This window comes from Dipodomys spectabilis, unplaced genomic scaffold (assembly GCF_019054845.1).
Source record: "Dipodomys spectabilis isolate Male_0828 unplaced genomic scaffold, ASM1905484v1 ptg000274l, whole genome shotgun sequence".
Lineage (NCBI taxonomy): Eukaryota > Metazoa > Chordata > Mammalia > Rodentia > Heteromyidae > Dipodomys > Dipodomys spectabilis.
The window spans coordinates 3,648,186-3,660,859 of NW_024870951.1; the positions used below are offsets into that span (position 1 = coordinate 3,648,186).

The 12,674-nt window shown below is 38.5% G+C and overlaps 1 non-coding gene across 1 annotated transcript; it reads left to right on the forward strand.

Annotated features, from left to right (window-relative positions):
• The first annotated feature begins 11,930 nt into the window (after nt 1-11,930).
• Nucleotides 11,931-12,042, forward strand: LOC122126316. The gene has a single exon (XR_006150894.1). It is a non-coding gene; the product is annotated as a U6 spliceosomal RNA (small nuclear RNA).
• Nucleotides 12,043-12,674: the final 632 nt, after the last annotated feature.

Here is a 12,674-nt window from a genome sequence, read left to right on the forward strand (position 1 = left end):
AGTAAAGTTCAGGCATGCCTATTGCTCATTATAAAGATAGCAGTTGCTCAAACTCAGAACCCATTGTTTGTATAAGCTTCACATGGCTATCTTTATTTCACTCAGTGGCACTGAGGGATGAGAGATACACGTGAAATTTGTAAATATACACATACACACATATCTCACTGGCTTTCACTATTACTGTAAAAATTAAGAACTTTTTGTCTCTGACCCAAGAGCATCATAAATCGTCTAGCATCCATTAAAGTGTGACAAGTTCATTATTAACTTGTAAGTAGGTTAAATCTCTAGCTTCACACAATTCTAAATACTCATATGAAGAAAAATACATGCCAAGAGTTTTGGTGTGCTTCTATATTACGAAGCTCTCAATATTCATCTTATTTGCCGGGAGGAGGCAAAAATGCTTGATAGGAAATGTACTCATTACCTTGACATGTAACTGTAACCCCTTTGTACAGTATTCTTACAATCACATATGTACAAAAAGGAAAAAAAAAAAGAAATTGGAAGTCACGTATTTCCATTAAAACTAACTAAATTTAAGGCCTGTAACTTTCTACAGGTTTTTAAGGACCAAATAAGTTGTGAATATGCCCCAAGGCCTTTACGAAAAGCTAAGGGAGAGATATTCAAAAGTGGCAGTAGATAGGTGACCAGAGCGTAATTATGTAGCTTTACTTCACTGTTACCATAACAGGAGTTCAAATCAATATGATGGTTCATAGTTACAGGACCAGAAGACATACTGGAAATTGACATCAATGAAGCGTCATTCATTGTTGGAAAACATAAATCAGGATGCACCAAAGGTTGCAATCAACAGTGTCCAAAAAAGCAACACAGAATGGGATAAAGTTATTGCAAGTATATATTTGATAAGTGGTTCACATCAAGAATATATAAAAAACGGGGATGGGAAGGTGGCTCAGTGGTAAAGCGCTTGCCTCGCATGCATGAGGCCCTGGGTTCAATTCCTCAGCACCACATAAGCAAAAAGGAAAAAAAGCAGGAAGTGGCACTGTGGCTCAAGTGGTAGATCGCTAGCCTTGAGCTGAAGAGCTGAGGGACAGCGCCCAGGCCCAGAGTTCAGGCCCCACGACCGGAACCACAAAAAGAAAAATAAAGAATATATAAAAAAACATCATTGCAATGACACACAACCTGATTTTACAATGTGCAAAGAACTCAGATGTTTCTCCAGAGAAGACAAACTGTTAACAAGCCCACGAAGAAGGTGTTTAACATTATTAATCACCACTAAAGTGTAAGTCAAAATAATGAAGAAAATAACTACTTCATATGAATTAGGTAGGATAACTACAAAAAAAAGTGTAACAATATTGACAAAAGTGTGGTAAAATTGGAACAGTTCTATGGGAAACAGAATGGCATCTTTTCAAACAATTAAAAACAGGATTATTCATACCTATAATCCTAACCACTCAGGACAGGAGGCTGAAATGCAAGGATCACGGTTCATAGACAGCCTGGGCAGAAAACTAGAAGAGGATCTGTCGTTTAAAGTGGTAGAACTCTAGCCTTGAGGAAAAGTTCAGGGACAGTGACTTGGCCCTGAGGTCAAGCCCCATGACACAAAAATTTAAAAGAAAAGAAAGAAAAGAGAGTTTTCATGTGATCCAGTGACTACAATTCTGGGCATACACTCTAAACATCTAAAAGCAAGGTCTGGAAGAGATCTTGTACTCATATTCATTTTGTATAATACTCAAAACATGGAGGCAATCCAGTGGCCATCAACAAATGAATAGTTAAAGCAAATGTGGTTTATACATACAGTGGTATATTATTTCAACTTCAAAAAGAATTATGGGGCTGGGAAGGTGGCTCAGTGGTAGAGCGCTTGCCTTTCATTCATGAGGCTCTGGGTTCGATTCTTTAGGACCACAAAAGCAAAAAGAAAAAAGCCAGAAGTGGCGTTGTGGCTCAAGTGGTAGAGTGCTAACCTTGAGCTGAAGAGCTGAGGGACAGGGCCCAGGCCCAGAATTCAGGCCCCACGACTGGACCCCCCCCCCAAAAAAAAAAAGAATTATGTGACATATACTATATTATGGATGACTCTTTGGAACACTGTTAAGTGAAATAAGCCAGTCATAAAAAGATCAAATATTACATGATTATACTTATATTAGTAGTTACATAGAACAGTCTAATTGATAGAGAAAGGAAACAAAATCATACTTGATGTATACCTTGAAGCAGAGGAGAGTGGAAAATTGTTTTAATAAATAAAGAACTTGAATCTTAGAGGATGTAAAGAGTGTGGACATTGAGATTGTACAATATTGTAAATGCACTTATTACTACTATGTTATATTCTTAAAATGATTAATAAAACCTGGGAGAGAATTATGAAGGGGTTGAGCATAATCATGGTACATTGTATGCCTATGTGGATATATCAAAATGAAAAAATCCACTTATTTAAGTAGGTAATGCTAATAGAATTGAAAAAAGAAAATAAATTTTAAGTTAAGTGTGCAAGTTTAAGTCAGAGGGCTTTGCTTCTTCAAAACAGCAATTTAGATATCCAATTTATCTGTCCACATATTGTTGATGGGACATCACAATGTACAGTGCCCTGTGAGTAACAAGTGCTTATGTGCCACTCAGAGGGAGTTAAACCACTTCATATGGGTAGTTATGGATAAAAGGTAATGGTTGGAACTGGCTCCAACGTGGTGGGGATGAATGGTGCAGCAAAAAATACACACCCTTTTCCCATGAAGCTTTAGGTGCTAACACACTTTTTCTGAATATGGTCTGGGGAGTGCCCCTATACTTCCCATCCAATCAAAAGTGTTTTCTGTGCTTGTGCTCTGAGATGGGGCATCCAATAAGGAAAAATTCCATACTTATGTTCTGAGACTAGGAAACCAATTATGAGACAATATGTCCCTCTTTACGCTGGGGAGTCTGTTTCACTGCTCTGTTTTTGCTTTGAGGTAGAGACTGTTGCACTGCTCTTTTTTCACTTTGAAGAAAAACTGCTTTAAAACCTGTTCTGCTCTCTAATTCTTTAAAGAAAACAAACCCGAGACATAGACAATACTGTTATTCTGAAGATGTTGAGGGCAGGGAAGCATTGACCTTCAGCTTTGAGACTAGATTTAGATTAGAATTTGATAAGTTAGGTGCTGTGGTTTCAGATTAATCTGAACCAGGCTAATGTCTGCATTTTCTCAATTTTTCAACTAGAATCTCTAAAGTATTAGGAAAAAAAGGAAACAAACAAATAAAAAAACAACAAGAACCTGATATTAGGCAAGCAAAGGCTCCAGAAATTCTCAGATTTCTTCCTTTTTTCTTGTATGAATCTAATAAATGAAAATTAATGCAGCAAACTAGCATGTTTAAGGTGTTAAAGTCTGTAGAATGTGGTTTCTTTTCTTCCTCTTATTCTGAGATAGAAATTGATCTATTCTAAAGCCAGAGGATATGTTTTCTTCACAAGCTAGATCAGGTTCGCTGAATTTTGCTTTCTTAAAATTTGCCTAACTCCTATAAGAGGGAATTGAAGACTGCCAGGCAGGTGGGATTGAGTGTGAGATGTGGGAAGTGTTCTCATACTCTGCATCTAGAGGGCTAGAAAATATGATGATCTGCTCGCTGCCTCAAGCAATTCAGAAAGTGGCTCACAGTTTCTAAAACTTACTTCCAAACTTTCACCTTCTCCTTCCCACCAAGAATTCCCCCTCAGGTTTCTTCTTGCCATAGTGTCTTCACATCTTAGAACTGCTTCGCCTCAGAAATGTGGCATCAGAAGTGTACCCTGTGGTCAGCCAAGCAGCTGGAATCTGACTGATTCATCTATGGCTCTGAAAATGCTGCAGCTCAATCTGTGCTCTGTGCTCAGGGTTTAGTAAGCATGCTTAAGTCCATAGTTACATGCTTTCAGAGAGCAGTCTTTCCTCTTTCTTTAGCGGTAGGAGCACAAGTATAATGAAGCAGCGACACATAACTTTTGGTTTCATAACCACTTGCAGAGGCGAGTTGCCAAAGGGAACCAAGGCAATATGCGAATAAGGTGTTTTCACCTGGAAGCTCATAAGCCTCCATTCCAAAAAGGGAGCTGCTTATAATAAATTCTGTCTGGGAATGGACTGTGTAGGAGTTAGAATAATATTTTTCTCTGAAAATGATGGATTGAGGGAAAGCATTGACTAAGCCTAATCATCTTCCAAAAAGCTATATAACGAAAGTATATCCTGTTACTAAAATGATTCTAGGGACTTGAAGAATAGTTTAACTCATAAAGCACAAGCTGAGTAAGAATTTTCTAACAATTTCTGGCCTGGTTGTCCTGGTTTAGTGGATTGCTCTGAAATTGTTAACCCCTTTCAAAATAACCAGCTGAGCTGCAAAAGAGCCAATATAGCAAGATTGTGAACACAACTTGTGATCAATACCAGAAGTAGTAACTCATTAAGGGTATAACCTGGGCAGACTTCCCACTCAGAGTGGTTGATTCCTGTCAATAACATGCCCTTTAACAGAAATAAACTTTGCCATGCTAAGTTCCTTTCGACCTGGTGGTCTTTCTTGGGATATTGGGTTACAGTAGGGGAGTATTCCCAACAATGGGGGACTAGTCCAGGATCCATGTTATGCAAGGGGGATGTAGGGAGACCCTCAGGAGAAGACACATCCTGACTTGTTGAGATAGCTCAAGGTTGGGTTAAACACCATCCGTTGTGGTAAAGGATGCAAAGTGTATCAGCAATTTCAGGAAAGGGCCAAGGAAGCACCTCAATAAGAAGTAATCTCATACATCAGCCATGAGAGGAAAAATTGGAGTAGAGCATACTAACTGGTTGGTTGGGGATATTTAGGGGCTGAGTGTGTCTTAGGCACAAAGAGAACTTGAGTCTCGATGTGTGTTTTCATTCCCTGGCCCAAGAATAAAAATGTGGGAGCTGGAGAAATCTTCAGTAACGGGAGAGTTAAATATGAAAAGGGTGCACAAGAAACTTACAATAGGGAGTTTTACATGCATCAAAAACTGAAATCACAACAGACCTGCTAAAATGGGGAAATAAGAATTCTAGGCCTAAGGAACCTAAGAAAAATGATCTAAGGACCTGCTTTTGATAATCCATAGGGAGAATGTTGACAAAGGTCTGAGAACACTATTATATAATGGATGATTTTCATTATGGAGCTCCATAATGTGCACATGTCCAAACAAAAACTTGTTATGAATATGTGATTGCATTTGTGTGTTTTAAATCTTAAATCCTGAAAGGGGATCTCAAAAAAGTCCTACTCACTAAACTCCCTCAGCTGCCCACTTTGACTCTGAAGCCTGGATTGATCCTCCAGCTGATCCAAGGATGTATGGAATTGAACCTTAGTTTCAGAAGCAGACTCTCTGGGTAGACTTAAAATTCAAGTCAAAAACCAGGTGCCAGTGGCTTGCACTACTCAGGATATGAGAATTAGAGTTCAAAGCCAGCCCAGGCAGGAGAGTCCTTGAGACTCTTACCTCCAATTAACCACCAACAGTTAGAAGTGGTGCTATGGCTCAAGTCGTAGGGCTTTTGCCTTGAACTCTGGGCTTGGGTGCTATCCCTGAGCCCTTCAGCTCAAATCCTATGACAAAGAAAATAATGCTCTGGTGAAATGGGTTAAATATTCTGCCCACCATTACTCTTAAGATTCTGTGGCACAGAAACCAGAAAAACAAGTGGTCCACTTCCTACTATGATGAATCTCAGATCCTCAAGGGCATGGAGTGCATGATATGTCATTCAAACATGGCCTGGGGAAACATGTAAGACCCTGCTGATGCTGTTCACAAGAGTATGGATCTAAGACAAAAACCCTATCTTCCCAAGCCAACTATACCCCTTGCTTCTCTAGGTATGGGGAGGGGTAATTGGCATTTCTGGGAAACTTATCAAGATGCAGTGGAATCAAAACCTTGAAGAGATGAGCAGTAATCACTAAATATAGTCAGGGGAGATATCTAATGGTATTGTGGAGGACCAGTGTTGTAGACCTTCCTGGCCAACTAGAGTAGAACCCGTACTTTGGTTCAATTGGCCATCCCTTTCACCCTAGCATTTCATGCACTTGTCCATTCTCAAACATTTTATACTAGTTAGGAGAGACCCCTTCCCTAGAGGGTCATTCGTATTTCCTAATTATTTAGGTGCTTTTCAGGATCCCCCCTGACAAAGTTTCCAAAAAGTTCAAAGCTTGAAACCAGAAAGCACCTTATGAATCAGTTTTATTCTTATGATTAGTATAAATAAAATATTTTGGGGGTTGGGAATATGGCTTTGTGGGCATGAAGCCCTGGGTTTTATTCCTCGGAACCACATAAACAGAAAAGGCTGGAAATGGCACTGTAGTTCAACTGGTAGAGTGCTAGCCTTGAGCAGAAGAAGCTCAGGGAGCTCCAGGACTGGCAAAAATAAAATATAGAGTAGAATAAAATCAAAAGAGGTTTGCTATTTATACTAAAATTTTTTTTAATCCATAAACTAAATGCTGTAGTAGGATGGCATGGGAAAATTAGCTGTAGAAACATTATCTGACAAGGTAAGAGCTTCTGTGGTGATTGGAGACAAAAGTTGCACAAAGAACTTTTTTTTCGGGGAGGGCGGTTCCGGTCGTGGGGCCTAAACTCTGGGCTTGGGCACTGTCCCTCAACCCTTCAGCTCAAGGCTAGCGCTCTACAACTTGAGCCACAAGCCACTTCCGGCTTTTTTTCTTTTTAGCTTATGTGGTGCTGAGGAATCAAACCCAGGGCCTCAGGCATGCAAGGCACACACTCTACCACTGAACCACCTTCCCACCCACTGCATAAAGATCTTAGAAGGTTTGAGCATTGGCAAGTGAGTTAACTAAAAACTCAGACGAAGAGCTGGGAAGGTGGTTTAGTGGTAGAGAGCTTGCCTTGCATGCATGAACCCCTGGCTTCGATACCTCAGCACCATGTAAGCAGAAAAAGCACTGTGGCTCAAGTGGTAGAAAGCTATCCACGAGCTGAAGAGCTGAGGGACAGTGTCCAGGCCCAGATTTCAGGCCTCACAACCAACAAATCCAAGAACAAAGAAAAGAAAAAAAGAAAAAAAATATGGGCACTGGTGGCTCACGCCTGTAATCCTAGCTACTCTGAAGACTAAGATCTGAAGACGGTCATTCAAAGCTAGGCAAGGCAGGTAAATTCTGTGATACTCTTATCACCAAGAAACCACTCAGAAAACTGGAAGTGGTGTTGTGGCTCAAGTGGTAGAGGACTAGCTTTGAGTTGAAGAGCTGAGGGACAGCACCCAGGAAAAGTGTTCAGTTGCAAGACCGACCAAAAAAAAAAAAGGCAAGCTACACCTAAAGGGTTTCCTACTAAGAGGGATATGATGCAAATTCATTCTTGGAGCAGACACTCTGTGTATGTATTCCAATTTTGAGTCTACCCAGATTCAAATTGAAACTGAATAAGTGAGGTAAATACTGTGGTGATTGTGTCCACAAAAGGACTACTGCTATGACTGTGTGGCAGGGAAGCCATGTGCTGTCATGGAGCTCAGACCCCATGTGCATGAAATTCATGATAGGTCAGCAAAATGTGATCTGAGACAACTTGGAACACCTTGTTACTCTTCTCAGAAGCAAGAGTCTATTTCAAAAATCCCTGAAACTGATCAGCTCTATTCTTTCCAGGTCAACTACCTGGGGAAAATTGGACATTTCTGGGAAACTTACCTGGATGTAGTGAAGGCCAACCCTTTGAGATGAGCAGTAAGTACAAAACATAGCCAGGGGAAATGTCTGGTGGTATTCCAGGAGACTACTATTGGAGATGTTACGGGCCAACTGGAGTGGAATCTGTGCTTTGGTTCCATTGGCCAATCCACACCTGACCATTCTCAAACACCTTAAATTAAGTAAGGAAAGATTTCTTAGTTAGAGGGTCATTCAAACTTCATATTTGCAAAAACAAACTACATATTTACAAATTTCATATTTACTTAGGAGCCCGTGAAAAGTTCCCAAAGAGCTTAAAGCTAGAAACCAGAAACAGCAGCTTAAATTAATTTTATTCTGTTGATCTCCATAACCTATGATCTTCATAATCGAATTATTCCAATATGTGCTTTTATTTATCAGAAGGATTTGTTTATTGGAAATGCCACCATGTAAAAGTAACTAGAAGCCCCTGGTAGGATTGAATGGGAAAAGTTTGGTCTAAATATAATACTTGATCAGATAAGATGGTGATAAGTGAAATGAACCCCAACATAGGGGCACAAGTGCTTTTTTCATTTCTTGCTATTGTTTCTAACATAGTTATAATGTTCCATGTGATTTTTGTTTCTTTGTATTCTGTCCCCCCACCCACCCAAAACCGCATAACCACTGTTTCCAATGTTTTTGATGTTGGTGCCCTCCATCTTGTATATAGAGTTCACTAGATTGAGGAGGAAAAGGGGAAAAAACTTAAAGGGGAATACAGGTTGACCCATTGTAACAATGAGATGCACAAGACACTGTTGAAAAACTTTACAATTTAGGCGGGGGTCTGGGAGAGTGTATGGGGTAGTTTTGGAGCTAGGAGGTTAGGGATGGTAGGGGACATATAAAGGAGGAGGTAACAATGCTTGATAGGAAATGTATGCTTTACCTTGCTCATGTAACTAACCCCTCTGTACAGTATTTTTACAATAAATATATAAAAATAAAAGAATAAATATACTTCAAAGGTAATCTGTGTGGTGGTTGGAGGCCAATGATACAGAAAGACTTACAAGGATTGAATACTGGAAACAAATTACCTAAAAACTGAGATGATGCTGAGTATAATCCTAAATGCTCAGGTGGCTGAATTCTGAGGATCTTTGTTTGAAGCCAACCCAGACAGGAAAGATGAGACTTTTATTTCCAATGAAGGTGCAAAAAAAGATACTACTGGAGTTGTGGCTAAAGTGGGAGCCTTGAGTAAAATTGCTCTGGCACAATGCCCAGAGCATGAGATCAAACCCAAGACCAATCCCCCAGTCACTTATAAAAAAGGTTGTGTGTCTGTGTGTGGTGGCAGATCCCTTTACTAGTTTGATGACAGAATGAGCATTTTAACAATGAGTCATGGTGGCAATATTTACCTCTTTAGTAATTGTTTCATTAGTAATGTGTGCACAGGTGCTTTATCTCTTCTATAACAGGTTTTGTTCAGTGACTGACTGAAAAACTGCCTTAATCAAACCCTTTTTTAAATCAAAATATCTTATTGGATACTGCTGAATAGGAAAGTCAATGATTATTGTTTGGAAGAAAAGAAAGCAAAATCAGATGGGAGAATTGTAGAAGTTAAATCTTGAAGTGCTTGACTGATATAAGCACTGCCTTTGTAAAGGTAGTCAAAACCTTACTAATGCTATTTTAGAGAAGTGCTAGGGGCTAGAGACATGGCACTAGTAGTAGAACACCAGCTGAGTAAAAGTTGGTTGTTTTTCATATGGCCAGGTGTTCGGATTTGGTTGATTATTAAAGCTTTTGACTAGTTTGAAAGGGGTCAAAATTTTGATCCATCATGAAAGATGATCCCAAAGCTCAAATTCATGGGAGCCAGTGGTGGGCTGCCTAGCCAGTGTGCTTATTCAACTTGGACATGCAACAGGATGCCTTCTGCAGGAGTAAACTTTGCCTTGCTGAGATGGTGTTTGTAGGATACCTTAATTGCCCCCAGTATTTCCAACACAGATCTTCTGTGCCATTCATGAGGCATCCTACACATCCAGCCGCCCTGTTGAGCCAACCTCCTGGATGGTCTAAACATGCCATTCCTGGTAGCTGATAATGGAACTAGGTATAAAGTTAATCTGCAACATCAGGAAGAGCTACAAACAGACACACTCAGAAGCAAGCAACTTCATGCATTGGCCTTGCTAGAAAAAATGAAACTATGTATCCTGCTTTGGTACTTGTGTCTTTGTAGGGATGGTGTATGAGAGAAGTGTCTTAGATTCAGGCTCTTAAAAATTCTTTCTGTCTAAGAGTCTTGATCTGCAAATTCATTTGTCCAGCTAGGAAGAGTGAAAAGTTGGAGATGGTGTCATCTCTGAGAAAAATCTCTAATAATGGAGTTGAGAAAAGGGAAGAACGAGAAACACAGTCTGAAGGGAAAAGTGTACCAAAAAATCTTACTCCCATTACAGCATGTCTCTGTGATTTAAGAATTCTAAACCTAGGAAGCTTAAGAAAATTGGAGCTAAAAAGCCTCCCTCAGACATTCTTAATATTGTCTTCTTTTAGGGAGAATGTGGGGAAAGCTATGAAAATATGTGTTAAGGCTCATTTTTATTTTTGAGCTCTAATTTTAATGTTCACTTGTTAAACTAAATCCTCTATATGCCTGTCTCTGGGTAAATACTCATCAACATGAAATATAAAGTGATTTTGATAAAAAATAAAAATGACTCAGAAGAAATTATAAATACAAAACAATCTTCACAGAAGCAAACTCTCAGAGATATTTCATGACTTTGACAAGGATAAAGTGGGTGAAGTTAGTATAAATTTAGAAGTATGACAATGCACAAAAACATAACAAGATACTCATATATTTCATTATATAACCCAAAGCAGAAAGCAAATGTTGTTTAGATGATTTTTAAAATCCAGTCTCTCAGGTACTGGGAAGGTGGCTCAATGGTAGAGTGCCTGCCTTGCATGCATGAGGCCTTGGGGTTTTTTTCGCAGCATCACATAAGCAGAAAAAGTTGGAAGTGCTGCTGTGGCTCAAGTGGTATCACTAGCCTTGAGCTGAGGGACAGCACCCAGGCCCCAGATTTCAAGCCCCATGTCCAACAAAATAAAAATAAAAACAAAACAAAACAAAACAAAGGCTCTCACTTTCCTGGCTTCAACTTTGTAATAACTCTGCTTCAGCCTAGGGCTAATATTTTAGGTGTGGACATGTATCAACACTCCTGAATCAGACTCTACTTGATCATTTTTTAAATACATATTTTGTTCTTAATTTCCCTCTTTATAAGTTCACATGCACCTATAAAAAATGGTGTGGCCATCCCAATACCCTTCTCAAAGTACCTCCTAATGACAACTTACAAAAAGTTGTATTATATTACAAGAGAAACAATGCTACAAATAAAGAAAACCAATAATTAAATAATAATGATTAATAAAATAAAAAACAAAACAATTATCATTTTTTCAGTTTTTGAAGTGTACTACAAATTAGATTTTATTATTGTCATATTTCTTTACATTTAACACTGGCTAAGATTATGACGTTCAACAAGAATTTTATAGGCTATGAGTAGTGTTTAAATCACCCACTAAGATTACCATTTATAGTTCATCTCATAATTTGTATATGGCTTATATCATCATTTGTTCCTCACTAACATATAAAGTAAGGAAGGCCTACAGTTTTAACAGGAACTGTGTAGTTAACATAGTCAACTCTTTATTCTGCTCCTTTACACAAAGACTTTGCAACTTCTCATTAGTAAGGTTTCAATAAACTCTGAAATGTACATACTTAGTAGTAGTTATGTGCTACCATAAATCTTAAATACTTTATAGAAAAGTATTATGACCTGCCAAACAGTCCCAGTTTTGGCATATATAAGCAAATTCCCAAAATTAAATATATTTAAAACATTAAATATTTTAACAAACCTTAACACTTGCTGCAGTGTTCATTATGACAGGTCCCTTGTATAGAATAATTGAATTCCTCCTCCTACACATCTCTTGAACAACAAATATCTGGAATTATTTTGTTTTTGGCATGTCAATCTTGATTTTTTCTTAAATGTGTACTTATGTAAGAAATACATGGTTCTAAAATTTCATGACAATTCTTTTAAACTTACGTTTTGTTGTATTGTCTAGTTTAAGAAAATCAATTACAATTTATATATAAAAAATGTTCTTTGCTCAATTCAGCATCACATACACTAACATTGGAATGATACAGAGAAGATTAGCTGGCCCCTGTGCAAGGATGACAGGCAAATTTCTGAAGCATTCCATCGCCCAATTTGTTAGGAAATGGAAAGACTTGGAAAAAAATTATTAAGTGAAGTAAGCCAAGTCCAAAGAAACGTAAGTCCCATGGTTTCTCTAATTTTCAATTACTAATATATGTCTGGGATAAGCAGAAAAGGTCAAAAGTTATGTGTATATGACCAGATAAGATTGTGTTAAGGGAAATGAACCCCAAGTTAGGGACACCAGTGGTTTTTTTTTTCTTGCTATTTTTTCTTACATATTTATGACGTGCAGTGGGTTTTTTTTTGTTTTTTTATATGATCCTCCCCCATGCTATAACACCTGTTTTCACTGTATTTGAAGTTGGTGTGCCTACATCTTGTTTATACTCTCCTCTAATTTTTTGAGAGGAAGGACAAAAAAAACCAAAATGCTTAACTAGGGATACAGGTTGACCCATGTAACAATGAGATGCACAATACACTATGTTGTAAAGTGAACTTTACAATTGAGGCCGGGAAATGGAGGGGGTTAATGGACTTGTGGAGGTGGGAGGGAAGGGATGGTAGGGGAACAATAAAGGAGGAGGTAACAATGCTTGTTAGGAAATGTACTCATTACCTTGCTCATGTAATTGTTACCCCTCTGTGCAATATTTTTACAATAAAAATGTATAAAAATGTTCT